The 17,091-nt window shown below is 52.0% G+C and overlaps 1 protein-coding gene across 3 annotated transcripts in view; it reads right to left on the bottom strand.

Moving 5' to 3' along the window:
- Nucleotides 1–17,091, bottom strand: part of LOC120647246 (subtilisin-like protease SBT3.18) — a 32,839-nt gene that overhangs the window by 14,955 nt on the left and 793 nt on the right. The window lies entirely within an intron of this gene.

The following is a 17,091-nucleotide window of genomic DNA, read 5'->3' as shown; positions in this document are numbered from 1 at the left end:
GGGACAGGGGGAAAAGAGAGAGGGTGGGGAGGCGATTCGATCCCCGGCCTCACCTCGTGCTAGGGTGGCGCGCAGAGGCGGGGCGACGGGAGCAGGCGGCAGCGGCGGAAGTGGCTGCGGCGGCGGCGCTGCGGTCTAGGAGGAAGGGCTAGGGCTGGTGAGTGCGGTTGCGGGGATGGCCGGGGAGCTCGGGGGCTCTTTTATAGCCGAGCTAAGGCGGTGGAGGTGGGTGGCGGCTCGGCGAGGCTTGCGGGCGGGAGTAATGGCGGGCGGCCGCGTTGGGTTGTCGCGGAGCGGCGTGCAGCGGCGAGGGCGTCGAGGCCGCCCACTGTGGCACGTGGAGGAGAAGGCTGGGCGCTGGCCTTGGCGCGGGCGGCGAGGCAGCGGCTCTGCGGTGGCACTGCTGCTAGGCAACGCGCGGCGTGGCGGCTGCACGCGGGCACAGGGCGAGCGGGACCGAGGCGAGGTGCCAGCGGCGGCCGTCATGGCGTGCGGCAGGGCGGTGATGGCGGGGCGCCGGTTAGGCGGCCGCGTCGTGGCGCGCAGGGGCAAGGCGGTGCGGCGCGGGCGCGCGAGCGGCGCAGCGAGCTCGTGCGCGCAGCAGCGCCTTGCGCGGCGAGGGCAGCAGTGCGCGTGCGCGTCCACGAGGCGAGGCGTGGTGGAGGTGGCCGGGGTGCAGGGGCGCTCACGCGTGCGCGGCGGCGCCGAGTCGGGCGAGCGTGCGCCGCTCGGTGTGCCTCGGTGCGTCGAGCGCGCGCGGGTGTGCGTGGGTGCGCACGCGTAGGCGTGCGTGGGGAGCAGCGTGTGCGCGCAGGGAGTGGGTGGAGCGCGAGCTGGCGGTCGTGGTGTGGCAGCGTCGCAGCCAGGGGGGCCGGGGCAGGCCGGAGAGGGAGCAGGGAGTGAGGGGTGGCGCAGGGTGCGGCTCGGGAGCGAGCGGGAGCGAGGTAGAGGAGGGAGAAAGGAAGGAAGGAGAGGGAAAAGAGAAAGGAAAAAGAGAAAAGGGAAAAGAAATGGGAAAAAGGAAAAGGAAATAGAGGAAAAGAAAATGGGAGGGAGGGACAAGAAAAAGGAGGGAGGGGGGGCGGTGCGCGCCAGCGGCGACTGCGGCCGCGGTCGGCCACGCGTGGCATGCGGGCCGCGGGAGGTGGGGAACGCGGTCGAAGGGAAGAGATGAAAAAGGAGAGAGAGAAAAGGAGGGGGCGGGATTCGCGGTGGCCGGTCACGACGCGTTGCGTTTGATGGGAAAGGATGGGACGCGGATTGAATTCGGGTGTCGGGTTGTTCGGGAGAGGTTCTGGGAATTAGGGTTCAGGGTTTGAGTCGAGCTCAACGACAAAAACAACTTTAGCGCATGATTTATTTTTGGTGAGTTTTCGGGATGTTACAAACCTACCCCACTTAAAATGAATCTCGTCCTCGAGATTCGGCTGGTTCCTAAACAGGTGGGGAAACTCCTTCTTTAGAGCGTCTTCACGTTCCCAGGTAGCTTCTTCCACTCCATGTCTGCTCCACTGAACTCTGCAAATCCGTACTTCGGAGTTTCTGGTTCTCCTAATGACAGTGTCTAGAATCTTGACCGGAACTTCCTGATATCGTAGGTCTGGCTGTAGATCTATTGTTTCTACTGGCACATGTTCCGCTTCGGGTACCCTCAAACATCTTCTTAGCTGTGAGACGTGGAATACCGGATGTATATCTGACATTTCATCCGGCAGTTCCAAACGGTATGCTACTGCTCCAACTTTCTTCAGAACTCGGTATGGTCCAATGTACCGAGGGGCCAATTTCCCTTGTACCTGAAATCTTCGGGTTCCTCGAATGGGTGATACCTTGAGATACGCGAAATCTCCTGGGTTGAAGCTTATTTCTCGTCTTTTCTTGTCGGCGTAACTCTTCTGTCGGGACTGGGCTGCTTTCAGCTTTTCTCTAATCTCGGCAACTCTTTCTTCTGCTTCCTTTATGAGTGCGGGTCCGACTAGAGCACGTTCTCCCACTTCTGACCACATCAGAGGGGTCTTGCATTTTCTCCCGTAAAGGGCTTCGAACGGCGACATACCCAAGCTTGCTTGATACCCATTATTGTAGGAGAACTCGGCATAGGGTAAACTCTGTTCCCAATCTTTGCCGTAGGTGAGAACACATGCTCTCAACATATCTTCCATAATCTGATTCACACTTTCTGTCTGACCATCTGTCTGTGGGTGATAAGCGGAGCTAAAGTCTAGCTTGGTGCCCATGGCTTTATGCAAACTCTTCCAAAATCTAGAGGTGAACTGGGTCCCTCTATCCGAAACAATTCGACTAGGCACACCATGCAATTTTACTATATTTTCCACATAAAGCTTGGCTAGCTTCTCTCCACCGCAGTTGGTCCGTACGGGTATGAAGTGAGCCGCTTTAGTGAGTCGGTCCACTATTACCCATATGGAATCGTGTCCTTTCTGGGTTCTGGGCAAGCCTACCACAAAATCCATCCCTATTTCATCCCATTTCCAAACCGGAATGGGTAGGGGTTGCAACAATCCTGCCGGCTTCTGGTGTTCAGCTTTGATTCTCTGGCAAGTATCGCAATGGGCGACGAATCGTGCAATATCTGCCTTCATCCCATTCCACCAATATTTCTGTTTTAAGTCCATATACATTTTGGTGGACCCTGGGTGAATAGAGTAGGCTGAGTTGTGGGCTTCATCCAAGATTATTTGCCTGAAATCTCCCTTCTGGGGCACACAAATTCTATCTTTGTACCACAATGCCCCCCTATTATCCACTCTAAAGTCTGGTGCCTTATTTTCTCCGGTCTGCTTCCGGATCTCCATCAATCCCTTATCCGATCTTTGGGCTTTCCTGATTCTTTCTTCTAGAGTGGATTGAACGTTCAGCACTTGGCTGGAACCTCGAGGAACAATGTGCACATTTAATCGTGCCATTTCCTCTCGTAAATGGTCATTCTTGGGCCCGTAGGATTTACGACTTAGGGCATCGGCTCCTACATTTGCTTTACCAGGGTGATAATGGATTTCCAAATTATAATCTTTGACTAATTCCAACCATCTTCTTTATCGCAAGTTCAAGTCTGGGTGGGTGAAGATATACTTCAGACTTTTATGGTCGGTAAAGATTTCGCACTTATTTCCAATCAAATAATGCCTCCAGATCTTAAGTGCGTGCACTACGGCTGCAAGCTCCAAATCATGGGTCGGGTAGTTTTGCTCATGAGTCCTGAGCTGACGAGAAGCATATGCAACGACTTTCCCATCTTGCATTAGTACACAACCCAGTCCTTGTCGGGACGCATCACAATAGATGACAAAGTCCCGATGAATATCCGGTAGGGTTAGTACTGGGGCTGTCGTCAATTTCCGCTTCAACTCCTGGAAGTTCCTTTCACACGATTCCGTCCAGGTGAACTTCTTCTCCTTCTTGAGTAGCTCTGTCATGGGCCGGGCTATCTTAGAAAATCCCTCAATGAATCTTCGATAGTACCCAGCTAATCCGAAGAAACTCCTGATCTCACTGACATTGGTTGGTTGCTGCCAGTTGGAGATTGCTTCGACCTTCTTGGGATCCACTGCTACTCCTTCCGCGGTCAAGATATGACCAAGGAAAGCTACTTTCTCCAGCCAAAACTCACATTTGCTGAATTTGGCGTATAGCCTATGCATTCTCAACTTCTCTAGAACTACCCTCAGGTGTTGCTCGTGCTCCTGAATACTCTTTGAGTAAATAAGTATGTCGTCAATGAAGACTACGACAAACTTATCTAGCTCGTCCATAAACACTTTGTTCATGAGATTCATGAAATAGGCAGGTGCATTTGTCAGTCCAAAAGACATCACCGTAAATTCAAACTGACCATACCGGGTGACAAAAGTTGTCTTCGGGATGTCGCTCTCCCTAATTTTGAGCTGAAAATAGCCGGACCACAGGTCAATCTTGGAAAAGTACTTGGCTCCTTTCAATTGATCGAAAAGATCATCGATCCTGGGAAGGGGGTACTTATTCTTGATAGTGACTTCGTTTAGTGCCCGATAATCTACACATAACCTCATACTTCCGTCCTTCTTCTTGACAAATAGAACCGGGGCTCCCCAAGGAGACGAACTTGGCCTGATGAAGCCAATCCGTTGCAACTCCTCTAGTTGTTTCTTTAACTCCGCCAACTCGGAGGCTGCCATCCTATAAGGTCTCTTGGCTATAGGGGCAGTTTCAGGGACAAGGTCAATAACAAACTCTACATCCCTATCTGGTGGCATACCAGGAAGTTCTTCCGGGAAGACATCTGGATACTCATTCACTACAGGGACTTCTTCCAAGGACTTGGCTTCCATGCTGAATACCATCGGGTTTGCTCCACTTTCCCGGGTATGACAGGTCACTCGGACTCCCTCTGGGTTTGTTAGATGGACTACCTTGTCCGTACAACCTATGAGGCCATTGTGTTTGCTCAGCCAATCCATTCCAAGGTTCACATCTATCCCTTCTGACTTAAGTACTACTAGATCTGCTAGAAACTCTACCCCACTTAAATTAATCCTCACCCGTAGACAACCCAGTTGACACCTGATGTCTCCTCCGGGCGTCCGGGTTAATAGGGGTGTCTTTAGTAGTACTGTAGGTATTTTATGTTTCTCCACAAAACTCGAGGATATAAATGAGTGTGATGCTCCGGAATCAAACAGTACTGTTGCAAGAGTTGAGCTGACTAGGTACTCACCGAGCACTACACCCTGAGCTCCTTGAGCTTCCTGCGCGTCGATGTGGTTGACGCGGGCTCGTCCAAAAGATTGCTGGGGTTGCCTCTGCTGGTTGCTGTTGTTGGCGTTGCCGCGGAGGGGCATTCGGTTGGCACCGGTCAGCACTGGCTTGGGTCCGTTCACTGTGTTGGAGAAAGCTGACGTAGCTGGCTTGTTCTTGGCATAAGGACAGTCGGCGATGAAATGACCCGTCTCCCGACAGTTGAAGCATGCCCTTACATTGCTATTGTTGTTGGTGACCTGGCTTGCATTACTCTGAGGGGCCCTCATGGTGTTCTGGCTCCTGAGCTGTGTGTTAGGGGCCCGTGGTCCTGTCACTTGAGACTGAGTTCTGTACTGCATTGGGGCTTGGGACCTTGGTGCGTTATAGCTGAAGCTTCTGGGCTTCTGGAAACGATCCTGCTGGCGTGACTTGCTCTCCAGGAACTTGCGCTTGTTATCCTTTCTTTCATCAATCTTGGCCTTCTTTGTAAGGATTGCTGAAAGGACCGTGATGTCGCCTAGAGGGGGGTGAATAGGCGCACCTACAAATTTTCACTCAAACGCAGCGGATAAAAATCACTGTCTGCCAAACCTGGAACTTCCGGGTTTCAAATCCGGAACTTCCGGATTTGGGCTAGACAGTGGGTGAAATCGGAACTTCCGGGCTTGTCAATCCGGAACTTCCGAGTTCACTCAGAACAGAGTGAACACAATAGGAGTAGTGCTAATAAATGAATGTAAATTCAAACCCCAATTGTAGAGTCAACTCAGAGAAGTTCCTTGAGCAGATTCACCTGCACAAACAAAACAACAATATCTCCAAAACACAACTGTCTAAAGGAGGGCTCCTCAAATCCACAAAACAAATGTAAATGCAAAGAACACAAGGATTTGTTTTACCGAAGTTCAGATTCACCCCGTGCACCCACGTGTGAATCCTAGTCTCCATTGAGGAAGCTTATATCGACCCCAAGGTCAAGCTATCTCCTCCTTCCACTATATGACCATGCGCCCTCGTGGCACAAGATCGGTGCTGCAACAAACTTGCCGCTGCTCACCACAATCCTTGGGAGCTAGCTGGCGACGCCTAGCCGTCTAGGAGGCTTCACCTCCAAGAGTAACAAATGCGAATCACACAAATCACGGCTAATCTCAAGTGCTCAAGGTTTGATGTGCTCTCTAGTGTTCTCAAGCAATCACTCTCTCAACCCAACTCAAGGATATACACTAATCACACAATCTCACAAAGAGAGGTTGGGGAGAGCTCAACTATGGCTACCAAGCTTCTTGGGACGACCAGCAATCAACAGAATGGAGCCTGGAACAGCAGCCCACCAAGGAGGGGGCTAAAGGGTATAAATAGCTGGTCCCAACAAAACTAGCCGTTATGTGACAGTTAGAACCCGGAACTTCCGGATTATACAACCCGGAACCTCCGGGTTTTCAAACCAAGTAGCCGTTAGTACTATGTGTGCCAAATTCGGAACTTCCGGATTCTAAATCCGGAACTTCCGGATTTGCCCTAGCAGCAAAGTTAATATGTGTACGTGAGGCTTTTGTGTCTCTCTCAACTCACATGAGTTACTTGAGCACTGAGACTAAACCAAAGACCATTGTGATGCATTCCTCTTGATAGTACGGCATACCTAAACTCAAGATCAAAGATAAATTACATTCCAACTTCTTGAGCTTCCTTTTTTTTATTATCCTATGCCGTGTGTTGATCAATCACAATCTGAGGTGTGCATCCAACTTGGCTTCTTTACATTGAGCACATCTTCCTTGAGCTAGTGACCTTGAACCTTTATCCTTGAATGAAATCCACTTCTAGTTCAAGTCACCATCTTCACAACAAGATTCTAGAAAGATTGATACTTGCCAACATGAACACCACACATGACCAAGATTCTTCAAGTTGAACCCAAGGAACGTTTCGTCACCCTAGCATTGGTTCCTCGGCACAACCACAATTGCCCTTCTCCAAACTTAGTACCTAGAAACCCATTTCCGAATTCCAACTCTTCATCCTTGCATCACATATAGCTTCATGTACGCTTGTATCACAATTAACTTACAATGAAATCTATTTTTGATCCACAAGCAATTTTTCTTCTCTAATGAATGACACTTGTCAATATGAAATTCTTCATGTCTCTTAGAATTCTTGGACTTGATCATTATCGGTTTCTTTGATCATGCCAAGCCTTTACTTACATAGCCTCTAGAAACACGCCTTTCGATCCCATCCATTTATCCTCAAGAGCCCTCTTGAACTCACATTGATTTTGCCATTACAATGAATATCATTTCTTTCATGCTAGCTTGATCATCAACTATCTCATACATTCCTTATGACAAGTTTCTCCAATTGTGAGACTATGCATAAGCATACACCTTTGTCTCATTCACAATACCTTGGCTTGTCATTTTGAATTCCACTTACGTCAACAAGCTTCATTTGGATATACTAATAAATTCATTATCGTTGATACATATCCCAATTTCCATGGTAGCTGTTGCTTGTTAATATTCTCATACTAGAACATGTCATTCATCTTGTCATATGAGCATGTGTCTTGAATCTTGATTCATTTCATCACATAGATTACAATTGTGTTAATCAATTCCTGCTCATATACTCAACAAGATAGTTAACCCTTTAATCGTGGTGTCAATCAATCCACCAAAACACACTAGGGGCCAAGATGCTCTTTCAATTGCCTTGTTCATCAAGGTGTTGAAGTCAGGATAGATCTGAGGGGTGAGCAGGGTCCTGAGTTCTGGGTTTAGTCCCTTTTTGAACATATCCTGCTTTTTCTCGTCGTTGTTCACTTCTTCGGGTGCATAGCGAGCCAACTCCATAAACTGGTGGGTGTACTCCTCCACCGACATACTCCCTTGCTGAAGTGCTCGGAACTCATCTGCCTTGCGCTTCATGGTGGCCGAGGGGATGTGATAACGGCGGAACTCCCTCACGAATTCATTCCAGGTGATGGTGGTGGCATCTCTGGCAGCAGCGCAGTAATTTTCCCACCAGGCTAAGGCAGTCCCGGTGAGTTGATGTGCTGCCAGGAGGACTTTATCTCGATCCTGGCACCCAAACGGCTCGAGTTTCCTCTGGATCACGCGGAGCCAATCATCTGCATCCAAGGGGTTGCTGGATCCGGCAAAAGTAGGTGGCTTGGCCCTCAGAAAAGCTGTAAGCTTGTCATTGAAGGTCTGCTCTCGTGACTGCCTGTTCACTAGAGCATTGGCCAGTGTCTCCAGTATGAGAGTCTGGTTTTGGATTATTTGTGCCAGGTCCATGAAGGGTGGTGGTGGTGGTGGTGGCAGCTGTGCATCATGATTTTCTCCTCTGCCCTGGCTCACTTCTTGTTCTTCCTGAGGGTGGTTTTGCCCGTTAGGACGCACTCCTGCATCAGCAGCTGCAGGGTCCCTGACACGGGAGGCCCTCGTGACGCTTCGAGAAACCATCTGCAGATTGGGTAGGGTTTTTGTGAGATTGAGATTAGGTGATGTTTAAGCTGTTTAATTCGTAGCTTTGAAAAGACAAAATTAACCTTCTGCCAAAAGGCACACACACAACATGCACACAACAAGGCAAACAAGCAACCTTCAAAAAAAGCGAGGCAGGGTACAACACGGGGACACATCTAGAACGCGTACTACACGTCCGGGTACAGGTTCAAACTAGGGATACAACTTAAACCGAAAGGGCTAGAAGGGTACAACAACAGGGTAGGGTTGGACATTCTACTCGCGTGGCGAGTCTTCTTCTGGGGCGGTACGTTCTTCCGGGGAAACAAACGGCTCGCCGTCCTCCGGGTTTCCGTTCTCTTGGGGCTGAGCAGCAACTTCTCTTTCTCTGACAGCAATAGACCCTTCGGGGTTCTCGGGTGGGGCTCGAGGGCTTCCGAAGAGCGTTCCCCATCCTATGACGGGTGTCCCAAGTAGAACATGGTCTTCTCCGATGGCCGGAACTGGGGTCCCACTTCTGGTCCATTCCTGCATGCGCCGGTCTCGGGCTTGTCTGAGGCTCTCTTGTGCAACCGCTTCACTGCTGATCGCGGCTGCGGCTCTTGCCTCGGCTTGGGCTGCTCGGACTTGTTGGAGCCTCACCGCGAGTTCAGCTTGCTCAGCGCGATGGGTCTGCTCCCTCAGCAGGTGGGCTTGTTCATCGAAGAGCTGATCCAAAGCGGCTAGGTAGTTAGCCACTTGGTACAAAGGGTCCTCTTCATGGCGGCGTCGTTCCAGACTCCTCATGCGAGCTTCCCAAACAGGGGTTCTGATGGCCGGTGGGAAGAACCTCATTGGTGTAGGTGCTAGGTGTTCTTCGAAAATCCGGCACAGGTAGCGGAGTGTCTTTCTGATGGCCAAGGGATAGGTGTCTTGGTGCCTAAACCCTGTAGCGGTCACTCGCCAGGACTGGATGTTGGGGTAGCGATCACTTCTGGCGATGACTAGGATCACCCTGCAGCGGAGAGTGCCATGGTGTTCGTACTCTCTGCTGTAGTACCTTGGGCGTTCCGTGACGCCAAGGCTCTCCAGGGCGTTGATCAACAGGCTGGGGAAGCCAGGTGCAGCTTGGCAGTCGCCCTGGGTCCATCCTTCCTCAGCCATCTGAAAACAGAGATGGAGTAAAGATCTTGCACAAATATTTGAGGTACACCAAGGGAGTGGATGACATTTATGATTGGCAACATGGTGGGGTATAAACTTTATGGATACACGATAATTTGAGCAAAGGTTCCAGCTTAGAGGCTACTTCTATCATGGGGATTCTTTCTCAATCCTAAGGGAGCGCTTCTTCAGTGGAAGGTACTGATCCATCAAGTCATCCTCAGTCTGAGTCCCTTTATCCCAGTGAGTTTCTTCGGGTTCTTCTTCCTCGGTCTGAGTGCCAACGTCCCAATGGGTTTCTATGGGTTCTTCTTCTTCGTCTTCCTCTATCCATCCACCTATTCCCCAGCGAGCCTCGTACCTCCGCATTCGTGATTGGAGAGCAGCTAATGAGTCCTCGGCGCGTGTGGCTCTTGCCTTTTGCTCTTCTAGTTCCGCTTCTTTTTCATCCATTTGGACTTGGAGGGCAGCCAGGGAATATTCGGCGTGTACGGTTCTTGTCCGTTGTTCTTCCAGCTCCTGGGTTGCCTTTTCTGCTCTGCGGACTTGTTGCTTTAGTTGTGCTGCTTGCTCGCGGTAGAGCTCATCCAGGCCGGTGAGATAGATGGATAGGTGGGATACTGTGTCTTCCAGATCTTCTTCTTCCCTTCAGAGTCCTCTCATCCGGGCGATCCAGGTGCGTCCTCTTCCTTCAGTTGGCGGGAAGAACCCCATAGGAGTCCGCTGAAGGTGATGCTTGTAGATCATTCGGAGCCGTCTCAGGGCTTTACGGGCGGCTTTTCGATAGGTATCCGGGAAACGGAATCCAGTGGTGGAGATGAACCAAGGGTCCACATCGGGGTAGCGGGTGCTCCTTGCTATGAAGATCATCAAATCACACCGAAGAGTGCCCTTGGAGTCGTACTCTCGATAGAGAAACTCTGGCGGATCCACAACTCCAATGCGTTCCAGGCTGAGTATCAACAACTTAGGAAGGCCGGGCTCTGCGAAACAGATTCCGCCGATCCATCCATTGTCAGCCATCTGGAACAGGGCAAGAACCAAAGGTAAGTGTTTGTGTGAGGAAAGGATTAAAGGTAGAAAAGTCCTAAGGTGAAAGGTCCTGAAAACGGGTTTAGCTCCTAGGGTCACGTCCTACGGCCAACCTACGGCTCTGATACCACCTGAAGCGTCCCCTCATAAGAGAAGACTTAAATGTGATACAATGCACCAGTCCCAGGAGGCTGATGCCACATTTATTACATCAGATGGTTCAAAACCGTACAAACCTTGGAGGACACTCGATACAGATAATGATAATGATTAACCAAGCTACGACATAACACCAGACCGCGAACCACATAGGGTCTACCACGGGCTCAGAGTACTGCGACAGCAGAGGCATCTCGACAGGGCCGGTACCACAGGCAAGGTTGGGTGTAGAACGAAAACCCTACTCAGCGTCGTCTGGCACGAAGTCTGGGTCTTCTTCTGTAAAAAGGTAGAGTGGGGTGAGTACAAACATACTCAGCAAGTCCAACCACACCCACGGAGGGGTTATAACAGAATAATATGCATAGGTAAATCAAGGATAAGGTTACGGCTTAATTTGCAGAAAAACGACATTTTATGCAGGGGCTTATTTTACATAAAACCTTATAGAAATCAGTTTTTACATTAACACGGAGTTCAGGTTTTAAAACTGCTACAGGACTCCCCGTCCGTCGTAGCACACGGCACGACTGCCGGAAACAATTCCAAAACAACTCACACCAGCCCATCCCAAAGAAACACTAGTTATGTGACCACACCGTAACTCGCCCAACACCGTGGGCACGGACTATTCGAATAGATTCTTAACTCTGCAGAGGTGTGCAACTTTACCCACAAGTAGGATACCACAACTCGAACACCGTCGTGTCGGTGTAGATCCCAACATAGCCATTACCCACCATAGCTAAGCCTGACTAGCCATCACGGGATGCACCAAGGGGTCATTGACCGTTCACTTAGGTATAACCAGGCATAAGTCACTCGGGGCTTACCCCTTTTCCTCAGTCACCCGTTGCTCTCAGCTCTCCTGATGGCTACCACACCAACTAGTGGGATTTATGCTACGCCGTTGCCCATTCAACGGTCGAGTGGTTTGCACGATAGTGGAGTTAGGTGAGATGACACACCAACTCGGTCCTTAGACACGACAAGATGGATATCTCTCTCCTTTGCCCCGCCACACAGGCGTAAGCACACCCATCGGCAATTCACGCAGAAATGCCGTCCATCCCGTGCAAACTTTCTTTACAAAAACACCACATTCATCCCATCCCACACGCACACATTTTCTTTATAAAAGAAATCGTATTATGAGTAAAGTCCTAAACGTTCTAATATCGATTAACGTCCAAGCAAAATCAGACATTAATCTAGGTGGTCAAGGAATGGTCATCACAAATCAAGGGGTGGCTATCCAACCGTGTTTTCATGCAAGCAAAACATATGCAATTTTATAAAGCAGGCCATTGGGTTGTGTTTATAAAAACTAGGACAGAAACATGCATCGAAGGATGGGATTGAACTTGCCGTCTTCGAAGCCTTCGGGGAAGTCCTGTCCTTCGAGCTCGGGGTCGCGGAACTGGTCCTCGTTCACTTGCTCACAGTACTGCTCGTTGACGGGCTCTCCTTCGATCACTTCGTGGTCTACAGCGCACACAAACAAGCACTCAATCAAAACAGGATCTATCGTTGAGCTCGAATCGGAATCACATAAAATATGGAGATAGAAGTGGCATGGTAAGGCCAAAACTTGGTTAAGTGAGGCGTGGTAAAGTTTCGGGTTGATCAGAGGTCGTTTGTTACATGAAATGATAGGTTTTATAAGGGTTTGTGGGTCAGATAAAGGGTCAGGGGCCTAGTTGTAATTAATCTGGAGGAGGTAGGGGCCTATTAGTAATTTCTAGAAATTTCTAGGGTTAATCTAAAAGAGTCAGGGTTTTATTTGTAATTAAGTTCATATGGTAGGGGTTTGTTTTGAGAATATAACAAAAAAAGGGTTTAAATATAAAAGGGGCTTAAAAGGGTGGGGTCTCTTTACTGATTAGAGGGAAGTGGAGGGGGCTCTTGGCAAAAACGCCATCCTCTTCCTCCTCCCGTCGGCGTGGAACAGAGGAGGGGGAGGGGGCCTCTGCGCCGATCAATCCCGGCGGCCAGGGGCTCGACGGCGGCCCGGGACAGGGGGAAAAGAGAGAGGGTGGGGAGGCGATTCGATCCCCGGCCTCACCTCGTGCTAGGGTGGCGCGCAGAGGCGGGGTGACGGGAGCAGGCGGCGGCGGCGAAAGTGGCTGCGGCGGCGGCGCTGCGGTCTAGGAGTAAGGGCTAGGGTTGGTGAGTGCGGTTGCGGGGATGGCCGGGGAGCTCGGGGGCTCTTTTATAGCCGAGCTAAGGCGGTGGAGGTGGGTGGCGGCTCGGCGAGGCTTGCGGGCGGGAGTAATGGCGGGCGGCCGCGTTGGGTTGTTGCGGAGCGGCGTGCAGCGGCGAGGGCGTCGAGGCCGCCCACTGTGGCACGTGGAGGAGAAGGCTGGGCGCTGGCCTTGGCGCGGGCGGCGAGGCGGCGGCTCTGCGGTGGCACTGCTGCTAGGCAACGCGCGGCGCGGCGGCTGCACGCGGGCACAGGGCGAGCGGGACCGAGGCGAGGTGCCAGCGGCGGCCGTCACGGCGTGCGGCAGGGCGGTGATGGCGGGGCGCCGGTTAGGCGGCAGCGTCGTGGCGCGCAGGGGCAAGGCGGTGCGGCGCGTGCGCGCGAGCGGCGCCGAGCGGGGCAGCGAGCTCGTGCGCGCAGCAGCGCCTCGCGCGGCGAGGGCAGCAGTGCGCGTGCGCGTCCACGAGGCGAGGCGTGGTGGAGGTGGCCGGGGTGCAGGGGCGCTCACGCGTGCGCGGCGGCGCCGATTCGGGCGAGCGTGCGCCGCTCGGTGTGCCTCGGTGCGTCGAGCGCGCGCGGGTGTGCGTGGGTGCGCACGCGTAGGCGTGCGTGGGGAGCAGCGTGTGCGCGCAGGGAGTGGGTGGAGCGCGAGCTGGCGGCCGTGGCGTGGCGGCGTCGCGGCCAGGGGGGCCGGGGCAGGACGGAGAGGGAGCAGGGAGTGAGGGGTGGCGCAGGGTGCGGCTCGGGAGCGAGCGGGAGCGAGGTAGAGGAGGGAGAAAGGAAGGAAGGAGAGGGAAAAGAGAAAGGAAAAAGAGAAAAGGGAAAAAGAAATGGGAAAAAGGAAAAGGAAATAGAGGAAATGAAAATGGGAGGGAGGGAAAAGAAAAAGGAGGGAGGGGGGCGGTGCGCGCCAGCGGCGACTGCGACCACGGTCGGCCACGCGTGGCATGTGGGCCGCGGGAGGTGGGGAACGCGGTCGGAGGGAAGAGAGGAAAAAGGAGAGAGGGAAAAGGAGGGGGCGGGATTCGCGGTGGCCGGTCACGACGCGTTGCGTTTGATGGGAAAGGATGGGACGCGGATTGAATTCGGGTGTCGGGTTGTTCGGGAGAGGTTCTGGGAATTAGGGTTCAGGGTTTGAGTCGAGCTCAACGACAAAAACAACTTTAGCGCATGATTTATTTTTGGTGAGTTTTCGGGATGTTACAGTGGAGATGTGCGAGACGAACAGCACAAACTCCCCGGCGTGCAGGTTGCCGAGGGGAACCGAGCCTGCTCGTATCCCCCAAGCAGTCTCCTAAGCACTCCACCCAAGCAGGCGACGCACTGTGCTCAGCTCTTCTTCAGTCTGGAAACGGCGGGGATGAGCAAGGGATGCCATTTCTCCAAGGAGGTGAGGAGCAATCTATGCGGGGGAGTAAGGGGTGAGGAAGCTCGAAGACAAAGGGGCGCAAAGGTTGTTAAGTAAGAGGGCGAATGCGGGAAAGTAACCACGGTATGCGGTTCGCCCCTTTATGTAGCCTGACCCAACCGGCGCGCCCCGGAACCGTCGCTGGAACCCAAGCGACACCCGCACCTGGTGTTAACCGCCCAGTCCATAACAGGGGGGCCCAGGCCCGCCTGTCAGGGAGAGCGGGTATCAAACAAATGTGTGAAAAGGCGGGATCTGAACCGTCGCCCGCGCGCGAAGCGAGGCGGAAGCTGAGCTGACGTGCGCGTATTAAGCGCTGGCATGACCAAGCTTTTCGGGAACTGTGCCGGTAGTAAATATCCCATTTACTCTGGCCGCAACAATGCCGAGCATCGCGTGCATGACTAGGAGAACCACTGTGCGTGGGGGCCACAAGTCAGTAAGCCGTTGCGATGTGATGAGGTAGCAACCAACCCGATGGATGGTTAAAGCCGGTCAAGACCCTTGCAGTGAGAGGCTTCAAGTTATGCAGGGCCAAATCGCAGTAGTGGCTCCACCTGTGGGTTCGAACTTCGAACCTCCCCCAAGGTGGGCCCGAGGGCTACTGTCGGTACCCTGTAGCAGGGATACCCACTTCTACTGCAGCAAGGCAGGACCCGCGTAGTCATCCGTAACTACGCGGTAAAAGGCGGAGCAACCGGGGGCCACAGGTCAGGCTCTTACCTCACCGGGCCAACGGCCCCGGATCTGCTCCCCGCTCTGGGACGGGTCCGGAGACGCCACGTGTCCCTGAGGAAGGGAAGCTCCGAGCCAACCACCGAGATCCCGGACCTCCCATAGAGGTCCGGGACCTCCTCACGCCCGCCTGGACCTCCCACGCGCGTAGAGCTAACATACCACCGGGGGGTCCGGAGCCACCACGTATTCCGCGGGCGCGGGCGCCAGTCTTCCGCTGGAAGACTCGCCCACCCACCGCATTCAATGCGGGAGGTTGAGGTGTGCTCTGCCACCGCGGCTCACGGGGCAGACTTTGTCAGTCCTCACTGTAGACCGCGTATTACCGAGGTACACAGTGTAGCCGCCTGCGCTGCTCCCGCGCAAAGCCCGTCTGCCGCATTAATTGGATACGACGGCATGACACTTTTCCATCATATCTCCTACGCCGCAAGCTATGCAGCCTGTTCAGCTACGTGGCAGGCGACGCCGCTTGCTACGCCTGGCGCCGTTTCGACAAGACAGCGCCTGGATACGCTGAACAGGGGATTCCAGGAGCAGGCAAGGAAATCCAGGAGAGAGATCTCCTTCGCCTGCGACGCCATAATGTATGAGCAGTACGTTATTTTGTACTGCATCGTTGGGCCCACCTGTCGGGGACCTAGCAGTCATGTACGCGCCTCCCTTGAGATATAAAGGGGAGGCGCTCGCTGCACAGAGGAAGCACTCTAGAGCACACTCAGACACACGCTGGACTCAGCTCCAAGCTGACCCAGACTCGAGCAATACAACACACAGTGGACGTAGGGTATTACGCTCCGGCAGCCCGAACCACTCTAAATTTGCTGTGTTCATCGTGTTTTTGAGCGAGATCGAACTAGTCGCTAGCTAACCCCCGAGTACTCACCCTCAGGGCTTAGGCGGGTGCATTCCGCCACTCGGCTGTGGTTTGCCACACCACGACAAGTATGATCCTTTGTAGCTAATCGAGCATACTCAGAACTTACGGGGTAAAACTGCTTAACTGAACAGAAAAATGGAATTGATGTCTAACAACCCGGAAGGGATGTAGGAGCAAAAAGGAAGAATGATAAAAGCATGACTCAGAATATTGTAGTTGTAGACTGTAGACTATAATCAGGATTCTGGACCACAAAAAGCAATACGGTACCATCATTACTAATACTAGACAACTAGAGCTAAACGAATAGGATTTTAATTCCCAAATGACAAGTTTAACAAACACTACTAGTGCAAGCTGCCTTGTAGGAGAATCTAGACAAAGATCTTTTCTAGTTCGACCAACAAACTAGGTTACCTTTAGCACTTTCTGGGATCAGACAACTATGGAAGACCAAGTGGAGCCTGTTTCCTTGACGTGTAACTATCAAAATGGAGTAAAAGGAATGCAATCTGTAAAGGCCTGTGGCTTTTAAGCTTGGAAAATAAAACCCGAAGTGTGCTATTTTGAAAAATGCGACCTGCTACAGGCAATGTTCTACCCAATCAGATTATCAAAATATTCCAAAGGTGTTACAGAACAGTATAATCAATCTACTCAAGTAACTTCTTTTTGCACCGATCACATTCACAGACAAATATGTCGGCACCTTCAAGGTTCATGAAGTCATATAAAATCCAAAGACAAGATGAGTTCATACTTCACAGCAACCGATGCCAACATAGTTAGGAAAAAAACACAAAATGGGAAAGCGATAGCAGTGTCTTACTAGCTGTGATCTCATACAGTCCCATCATCGAGAATTTAATCTGTATTTAGGCCCTGGTGAACCCAAAACTGTTTAGCCTAGAAGTGAACCATCTGCTACATGCAAAGCTTAGAACCAGCACCTGAAGTCTCACAAACAATCAATCGACGTGGTGGTCGCATGATAATCCACACCTATCCACTGAGTTCTAATCTTCAGATCACACCAACATGCTCATTTCTTTGCCAGTATTACAGTTAGACAGAGAATGGAATGAAGAACTATTTATATTCAATTCATGGAAACAACTAATTCACGTTATGCTGCTGAACCTCAAGGGGACATAAACGCCAGACACCTCCTCTCGCAGCTGCAGGATCAGTACTACTGCAAAGGGATCTTTCTGCAACTATATCACTCACATGTAGGAACAGAATAACTGTAACTGTCTCTAGTGATGGGCCCATTTTGTTATAATTTGTTGCCAAGACGAAGCACCGTCACAAGTAA

The sequence above is a fragment of the Panicum virgatum genome, chromosome 9K, assembly GCF_016808335.1.
Source record: "Panicum virgatum strain AP13 chromosome 9K, P.virgatum_v5, whole genome shotgun sequence".
Classification (NCBI taxonomy): Eukaryota; Viridiplantae; Streptophyta; class Magnoliopsida; order Poales; family Poaceae; genus Panicum; species Panicum virgatum.
The sequence above is the reverse complement of the archived record's forward strand: the minus strand, read 5'-3'. Positions and strand labels throughout refer to the sequence as shown.